At 45.2% G+C, this 9,421-nt stretch overlaps 1 long non-coding RNA gene across 2 annotated transcripts; it reads left to right on the top strand.

Annotated features, from left to right (window-relative positions):
* Positions 1–1,850: 1,850 nt before the first annotated feature.
* Positions 1,851–8,016, top strand: LOC138109569 (uncharacterized). 2 transcript variants are annotated; one of them, XR_011150597.1, is made up of 3 exons: positions 1,851–1,979; positions 6,732–6,812; positions 7,844–8,016. It is a non-coding gene; the product is annotated as an uncharacterized lncRNA (long non-coding RNA). The 2 variants fall into 2 exon arrangements; XR_011150596.1 differs by lacking the exons at positions 6,732–6,812; positions 7,844–8,016 and adding an exon at positions 3,296–4,396.
* Positions 8,017–9,421: the final 1,405 nt, after the last annotated feature.

The following is a 9,421-nucleotide window of genomic DNA, read 5'->3' as shown; positions in this document are numbered from 1 at the left end:
GGGCCATGAAGTAATTTAAGAAGGGTGAATGTAGTATAGGATATTGTATATCAAAGTAGTCCACTGCAGGGCAATCACTGATGACAAGAAAACCTACAATGGCATGAGAAAACCTACTTTGCACCCCAGCTGGATCAATGCTGCCTCTCTCTCTGACTCACTCTCTTTATTAACCAAAATTATTTTGATCTGAAGGTAGACAAATAACTGGATTCCACAAGGCAGCAGAGGTCCAGCGACGAGCCCAGTCCTTCAGTCCCATGACCATGGTTGTGGTTGCCCACAGGGGTCCTGCCCATGGGCAAGCAGGTTTCACTACCAGGCAACCCAAGTGAAAATGGGATGCATCACCCTCCCAGGCTGCCAGGGACATATGGTGGGTTATTAGTGGGAGGCAGCCAGACACCTGGCTTCCCACACAGGTTGGCACAGGAGCAGGTCTGCACTCTCTAGAGCAACCCTGCAGACCAGTCCCTCTAAATCCACCATAGGGATGCAGGGAAATAGCAAGGATTACCAAAAGAAGCCCCAAAAAGATTATATTCTTGAATAATGATAATTTTTACTAGTCTCACTGAGGATTGCATTTTACTTCACATGTCAAAATGTGCCTTTGCTTGACTCTAGCAATGGTTGTGACTTCAGGGTATGTTTCCTCAAAGTGCTGATGGATGGTCTATTAGAGAAATACATATTAAGACTGTTCAGAGTAAGTAAAAACATTTTTTACCCTCCCTGATGGTAGGCAGTAGGGGATGGCTTGTTCTGCAGAACAAATATGTCTCTGTCTCTGATTTCCTTTGCTCATTTTTTTCTAATACTCCTCAAAGGTTTGAAATTCTTCCACAGAGTCTACATGGTCTTGAAAGCTGAGCAAGATTTGTAGCTTGCTCTGAATCTGAGACAACATCTATGAGTGTGCTTGCAGGGAAATGGGCTTTTCAGGCAGTAACGAAATGGGGAATGTTTTTCCATATATAGCCTATGTTGCTTGTTCATACCCCAGGCCTAACACCAGGAAAACTCATTTTCGTAAATTGCTTTCTTGTGAAGGCAGGTATCATAAAGCGTTTTATACAGCGTTAGGCAAAAATCATCTTTAAGAATTGGGTCACTATGGTAACCACTTCTTATCTCAAAATCAAATAGCCGTTATGGCTGTAATTAAACAATATATGATTTCTACTAAGAATTATTCTGAATTATAATTCATTTTCTGTCACAAGCTGGAATTATTTTTATTGCCCCCAAGGGCATCAGCATTTGATCTAATTCAGCAGTGCAAAACTTCACAGAGAGAGACTATAACCTGCTTTGAATCTACTGTCAGAAATCATGGTCAATGCCTTCAATCTCTTAAATACTTCAACCAACTCCACAAAATATCAGTAATAATTTTTGAGGAAGGCAGAAAGTAAACAAGGTCTCCTGAATCTTGTGTTTCATTGCAGCTAGCCACATGTCCTGAGCCCAGTGGTGCACAAAGGGGCCAGGGCTGCTGCCGTACACAGGTGAGCGGACAGGCCACAAATTCAGATTTTCCCTTGGCTTAAGCAGAAACTTTATTTAAAAACAATAAAAAAATATTTTGAAAATAAGAAAACCTCTCCGTTTTTCTTCCTTGGGCATTTTTACCTGTCACTTCTGTTCTTGGGACCAAGGTCATGCACAGAAACCTTGGCAGACTACTGGGACACAGTAAACATCATTCACAGGTGAATCACTGTGACTGCCTTTAAAACCATAACATAAGTAACAGGAGCACGATGCTCCACGTGGAGCCCAATCAAGCTGTTTTTCAAATAAAGGGGAAAAACCCAGCCTTGTGATTAGGTGAGCTGCACCAGCTGGCTCTGATGGGAGTTGTCCACAGGTGGCTTCAGGGAGGAGCAAAGCCCCCACTGCTAATATGAACCATTTCCAAGGGAGTAGTGGTAGGGTGGTTCTGTTCTTTCCTTCTTGGTCTGGAGCTGTACCAGGTCAGGAGGCTTTTAGCAGGACTTTTTGGTACTCGCACCTGGGAGTCCTTTTTTTTTTTTTTAGGTGGAGGGCTGCAGATGGTTTGTTCTCTAGCTAACACATTATGGAGCAAATATATGCCTATGTTCTATGTAAATATTAATAGACTTGTTTGCCTGAATGTTTGGGTTTTTTTTTTTTTATCTCTCTCTCTCTCTCTTTCTTCAAGAGAGAGGCAAAACAAACATTTATTTTCCTAAAAACCTGTAAATTTTTGAGGCACTTGTTTCCCTATAATGCAGTTGTGAATCCCTGTGGGCTCCTGAGTGTTTTCTCCTGGAAGTGAATTTACTCCTTAGTGGCTGCAGTTATTCCAGAAAAAAACCATGGAAAGCCTTTTGGTGCTTAAAATGAGGATTTTTCTCTTCCTGGTCTGGAGGAGCAGTTTCCTGTGCTCCAGATGAGCAGCAATGTTAGTTTAATGAGCCATGGACTAGTATTTTTTATTCTTTTGGAGCTATTCTGGCCACCTATCTACCCCAATGGCTCTCAGTGGAAAAATATTTACAAATCATCAGGCTGCCTAAAGACTTTCAGGAAAGAACCCTGTAGAAAACCCCAGTCAACCAGAAGAACCCAAATATGTCTATGGGGCCTGAGCATTGCACCCAGGACAGTGGCAACCCTGCCTGCAGTGGCACAGCCACTGCTTGTGTTTTGGGTCTTGCACAGGGATGCTCTCAGCACTGACTACAGCCTCCCCACCACAAGGGTAACGCTGTGGGCTTTCCAGGTGAACCTTTTGAGTGGTGAATGGCTTCATTAAGCCTGGACTAATAAATAGTTTAATTTGCTGAAGCACAGCTCAACAAAGTGCAGTTCAAAGGCGAGTTAGCTCCAGCATGCTGTGCGGAGGGCAGTGGAGGACGCAGGCAGTGGGAGGGCTCTGCAGACTCCTGCTGTGGTGCTTCCGTAGGCATGGAGTGACACTGAATGGAGGGGCAGCATCAGAGGAATGCCCTTTGGGAGAGGGGCATTCCTGACCCTGCAGTTTTCCCTGTCACTGCTCAGGGACAGGACTAAGTGTAAGGCGGCTCCTGTGGCAGAGGGATTAAGCCTTCTGGCCTTGAGGCATGTCTGTGGCTTTGCCCTGGGCATCCATCCCTTAGCTCCACTGCAGAGCATCAGTATTTTGACCTTTCCTCTGTTGGCTTTTCCCAGAGCCTCCCTGTTGGTTTCTCTGTTCTTCTTTGACAGCTCAAGCTAATGGTTTTGTCCCCAAACCAGTGTCTGATTTTTTTTTGTCTTCTCTCTTCAATTTTTTTGAAATATCCAGCAATTCTCCTTTTTCTCCTGAGCTGCTGCAAAAGAGTCATAGCTGAGCTGTGGTTCAAGCTATGGGAAAATATCCTGTGCCCACTCCCCACCCCAGCCCCCAGTGCAAGTAGGTTTTAGTGTCAAGCAGTGTCTTCAAGTGGGATATCATTGGCAGGGGCTGGATCTTTGCACTGCCATGAATTGTTAGCCTCCTCTGCCACCCTCATTTCTATGCTTGCTGGCATAGCCCTACCCTTAGATTCAAGAAATGAACTTGTCTGTGTTGACACTCAAGACTACACTTTTAGTTTTCAACAGAGGGTGTCTGCAGTGTGAAATCCTGCTCACTACCAAGGACGTGCTTCATAGTCCCAGCCAGTGGGGACAACAACTCCTCCCTTGTCAAGCTGCTTCATGAACAGTGGAGTTGAGATGTGCTGCAAGCAACACGAAAAAATGGTGTGTTAGTGCTGCACCCTTGAAACTGAAGAAAGGCCTTCTTTCTTTATCCAGCCTTCTTATTTTGAGCTGATCTTCCCTTCCCAACTCTCCCAGCAGCACTTGGGGTCAGAAAGAGTTTTGAGGGAGGGGACTCCTCTGCAGCACTGCAATTTTGGCAGTCCTCGTGCTGAACTCTGAGGAGCCCTTGGCAATGATAATTACTCAAGATTGCAGAGGCTATGTAATCAGAGCCATGCGAAGCTTGGAGGAGCCTACTTCAGTTTGAAGTACATTAGCCTGCTCAGAACTGGAGAGCAGAAACCAGCATGAGGCACCCTCATGCCATGAAGTGAGAAACAAATCCTGTTGTTTGAGCTGGCTACCAGGATGAGGTGGCCCTTCAGCTACCTTCTCACACTGAATTCATTTCCTCATCCTCTGGAGAGGGCAGGACACGATGGCCCTTGCCCATCAGAAAGAAGGAAAGAAGAGAGATTTGCTCACAAGACAGAAACAATACATTGCCAAGGTAGGAACCACCCATCACCTCTCTTTTGGCAAACAGAACATCAAGCAGAGAAAAACTCTCCTGAAATTCCAACATTCACTGCACTCATCCCCTACTCATTGTCCTAAAGATGAGGTAATGTTCTTAAAGGGCTTCCCTGTGCAGGAGCATCTACCCTGCAACCTGCTGGTAGAGCAGTTCAAGAAACTGGGCCTTCACGCTGCTTTTTCTTCTCAAAATGACATCCTGCCATGCTATGGCTTTCGAGACTTCTCTTAGGTATGGCAGTGGGCTGGTTAATGGGATTGGAGGAGGAAAACCAGGCTGAAAGAGGTGACCAGGAGATCCAAGTAATGAAATGTGACATCAGCAGGGTCCCTGCCTCTCAGCAGAGGTCCTTCAGCCAGGTGTACCTGTGAGGGAGAAAGAACCTATGGATGTATCTGTTCCTGGTGCCTCTGATAGCTGTTGTGTGTGAACAGATTACTTGCACTGAAAGATGAGTACCTGAATGGTCAGAACAGCCTTTACAGTTCCCTGAGTTTCAGACTTCAGAGGGGACTTGTTGGGGTACCCTCTCCTGTGTCTCCTTTGTGCCCAAAGTCTGTTTGCAGTTTCAGCCACTGCTGTATCAGTTTTACAGACACATCCCAGATTTCTGGTACCAGAATGCCTGGGCCACAGGCAACCAGGTGCTCTCTCTATAGCTGTGGGCATTAAAGCACCTGTAACTTCCTTATCCATTTACAAAAGAAGAGTTTGCTCCAGGCATCCTGGGTGGATTACTGTTGGTCTCATGGCATTTCTTTAGTTAATAAAATGCCCTCATCTGGGAAAAGCCCATGCTCTGTGACCCTGCAATGTAAACTATACATTCAGGCTGGTTTATTTAGAGAGCAGACACAAGCACAGGCCTCCTCTTGCAGCACCTTTATTCAAAGGTAGATAGTCAAAAGACATTTGCCACTTGCCTTTACTGAGGGAAGAGTCATTGTAACCACATGATGCTTCTGCTGAGAAAATTTGTAGTCTCTTGCTGTCTTCCCCTCTGCCCAAATCTGGTTTTCCCTGCTCTCACCAACATAAGTACCCTGTGCCTCTATGCTGAACAAATGCAAGAGGAAAGGGAACTCTAAAGGGTTTCCTCAGGCCAGTGTTTTCCTGCATCAAGCAAAAAAAAACCCCAACCTGTTGTCTTTTGCCACAGGGATGCAAACGGTGGTCAGAGCAAACCGGAAAATTGGGTGTGTTACTTTTGCAAGGCCTGAGGCAGCCGTGGCTGGTGTCCACGGCTTCTGGAGCAGAGGAGTGTACGCAGCTGGGAATTAGGAAATACAATAATAGTTCCTGCACTATGATGTAGGGTGTGTATCTCATTCACAGGTGCTGCTGCCCCCCCCGCCCCCGATTCATGCTGTGCTTCTGCTACACTGAAAACTGCCCTTGCTGTTATGTAAGAGGTAACAGGATGCCAGTAGATGTATCAGTGAACTCTGAGGTTTATGTGACTGCTGGTTTTAAGATGCTTAAAGCCTATCAGGGCTGTGTTATTTTGTCTGGTTGAATCAGGGCAGTGCCTGAAGTCCCCAGGTTACTGCTCAGACCTGCTACCTGCCAGGACTGGCTCAGTTTAGTGTTGATGTTATGGAGATGGGAGTTGCCTTGGTTGTTTTGTCTCAGCAAGTTAGATCAAGAAAGCTTTAAGAGGAGTTTCCAGCAAGCTTTAGGACAAATGGACGATAGATTTAGCTCTGCTCATCTGCTGCAGTGTGGTCTTGCTATTTGGCCAAGACACCTGGGTGCTACAGCAGTGGTGGTGAGGCAGAGAGAGACATACACAAAATTCCCATCCTCAGGAGCCAAGGTGAATACAGAAGAAATATCTGAAAAGAAATTTTGCACTATCTGAGCTGCCCATTTATAAGGTAGTGATCAGCTGGGATTGCTGGGTAAATGAGTGCTTGCCAACTTCCAGGCAGGTAATTTCTATATGTGAATGAGGATGGCAAAGGCAGGTGCCATCGTTGTATACAGGCAAGAAACCAAGGGATCTTCAGGGTCTTTGAGTGGCAACTTGTCACCGCTCCAGCAAAGTTTGCATGGAAACACATCACAGTGGCTTCGTATTTACTTATCCAACAGGATTCTGGTTTTTGGTTTGAATTTTATTAGCTATTAAATGGGACTTATGGAGCACCAGACTGCATCCTTGACAGGTTGTGAACATGCGTTTTATTCACAAAACTCATTCCCCTCGTACAGCCAGGTGTAAAGGTGGTCAGGAAAGGACCAGCTGGGCTGGCAATGCTGTGCCAGTCCTCAGTGGCACTGGAACCTTTCTTCCATCTCTCTGCTGAGCACTCATCCTTTGGATGATGAGAATTCATTTTAGCCAGCTTTTTCTAAACATTGGAGCATCTACAAAAGGCTTCTCACGCTACAGTTTTTCATCCATTATATACATAGGGGGAAAATTATCCCAAATCTTATCTTTCAATGGGTACAGGAAACTACTTACTGGTCTGGTTCCCACCTCATATAAGAAGGAGGATGTGTGCAACTGGGTTTTCTCCTCATCACTGAAAAGGTGAGTTCTGTTACAGTTGTTACTGCTGTTTTGTCAGTAAGCTTTGGGCAAACAGCCTGGGAACTGCTGAACATGCCAGAGACTCAAGGCCCTGACTCATTTGTTCATCCCACTTTGCAAAATAATTTAATAGAAAATAATTTAAGTGTGGACTTAGCTGTGTTGCTGAATTGAGACTTTGGGGTAAAGTCCCTGCTGGATTCAGTTCATCTTAAGCAGATATTTATCAGAGCTTGGGCAAAGCCACTGACATTTTGCTAAAAGTGCTTCATAAAAATGCTGCTGCTGCTAACTTGGACACAATCACATAGGCATTTTGGGAAACAAATGAGTACCAATCAGTGTTGTGCTGGATGAGTCATATGGGAAAAGGGGAAAATTGGCTGATTTTGCTATTTTTAAGACAGTCAGCCATACTGATGTGAGTGGCAAATAGGAGAGCCAGGCAAAAGTCATCTATGATGGAGTCTATGATAGCCTGCTATTCATTTTGGAGGAAAACTGGCAGTAAAAAGGATCTGGTCATCAATGAGCTCCAGCAGAGTTTATTCTAATTTTGTCAAGCTGACTCCTTAATTAAATGGCTGTTTTATGGGGAACTGGAGAAGTATTGGATGTGTGGTAGCAACAGGTAGAGGCTGTCATCGCAATTCATCTATTTTTCCTGAACTCTGAGAAAACACTTTCCACCTCTGAGAGGCTCTTCTCCCAAAATCTACCAATCCTTCCCTGAGCAGACAAGATTAAAAGTGTGCATCTGGGGGTCCCCTTGTTTCTATCATAGCCACCTGCTGCTGTACCCCAGCTACAGAGGATAATTTTGCTTTTAGTTTCCAAACAGTGCCCAGACATTTTTCTTTTCCTAAGGGATAATTCAATTCCTTTTGTGAACTCATTTTGGGTCATACTGCGACTATACTTCAATCCTCTTATTAACCCCATATTGAAGGCAAGCATAGTACGATTGGAGAAAAAGAAGTACAGTTTGTTTATCTTTACTGAAGGTCTTGTTTCCTTCTCCCCATGCCCAGGGCTTTCTCTGGGTTTCAACTCAGCAGCCCCTCCATCTTAATGCTCTTCTAGAAGAGCCACAGGACATGCACCAGGGCACTTGGTGGAGCAGAGAAGAATGAACTGGGGGGTCCACAACTGCAGAGGTGCCACCTTCACAGTCGCAGCCAATTAGTATTAGTAACCTGTCACAGGTAGGTGTTTTCCAGACTCCTTGTGTGGCATGCAGTGGGTTTTTATCTGATCCCCCTGCCTAATCATGAGCAAACTGGAAAGCAGATGGCAATTATCCACAACACTAAGGGAGGCTTGGGGGGAAGGTGTTGTGCCTTTCCTTCCCGGTGCCTCAAGTGTGAAAGAAAGGTAGTGAGTCCTTGTTTACTGGGGTGAGGCAAAGCTCACAGCTAGCAGGGGTGCCCTGATCTCCAACTTGTGACTGAGAGAAAACAGCTGCTTGGAAATGGGTTTGAAAACATGGTGGTGCCTGGTTCAAAATGTCTAGCTTGATGACGTTGTGTTTTCAGGAAGTCCCAGTTAAGATGTATAACACTGGAAGATGCTTATTCTGCCTGCACTTAAGTCTTTCCCCAAACAGGTCTTGTTGATTGCTGAAGAGTATGTGTTGACATACCTGGTAGTGATAAATTTCACAGAGCTGGAGAATCACAGATGCTTTACTGCCTTTGGGAATACCCTAAGGATAATTGCATTTAGAGTTAGTATTCTTTATATATTTTACTGTCCAGTGAAAAACTCTGCTCCCTGAGGTGTGGATCCACACCTTTCTTCTGGTGAGGCAGAACTACAGTCTAATTCATTATAAAGATAATTTGGCAGCAGGAAACTCAGAGGCCCCTTGATAATATCAGGGAAACTGACACAACCTTAAAATATTTAGATTTTATTTTGTGATGGAGGCTTCCATGCAGCCTGGATTTTTACATTGCACTGCTTTTCCCCCCTGTACATCCAAGGCAGGGGATGAGGCCAGACACACCTTGGTGTTTGCTTGTAAGGCTGGGCTTGTGCTGTGGACTTGTGATGCAGAGCTGCACTGGGGCTGACAGTGCACTGCCAGCTCTTGAGAGCTGCAGCATCCCCTGAACCACTCAGCCTCGTGCCAAGATGTGTTCCCAGGGAGGCCTGAGGGCTCACACCCACCTTTAATTAACACTGCCCCATCCAGGCTTTGGATAACCTTGAGTAGTTTCAGGCCTTTGCAACTTTTACCATAAAAAAGAAAAAAAAAGGAATTTGCCAATGGAGAGGGGATGTTGCCAGGTGCTGTCCCAGCAGTACCCACTATGTGGCAGAGATGGTTTTACAAAAGGTCCTAAATCCTTCTGGGACCAGTTGCCAGGGAGCATCCCATGCAGAACATGAACCAAGTAAAAATGCAAAGCTCATCTTGCATCTGTCTTACCTTAAGAAATTCTTAGGGCACTAAGGACATAGTATTACAGTACTTGTACCTTTTTAATCCATAAGTGAAAGCGATGTGGGTTATCATATGTGGTAATGTTTGAGAGCTGAATGACAGAGCTGTCAGCTGTGGGACACTGAAATGACAGCCCTTTAAAGTGCTGTCAGGTCTTGTC

The sequence above is a fragment of the Aphelocoma coerulescens genome, chromosome 4 (assembly GCF_041296385.1).
Source record: "Aphelocoma coerulescens isolate FSJ_1873_10779 chromosome 4, UR_Acoe_1.0, whole genome shotgun sequence".
In the NCBI taxonomy this organism is placed as follows: Eukaryota; Metazoa; Chordata; class Aves; order Passeriformes; family Corvidae; genus Aphelocoma; species Aphelocoma coerulescens.
The sequence above is the reverse complement of the archived record's forward strand: the minus strand, read 5'-3'. Positions and strand labels throughout refer to the sequence as shown.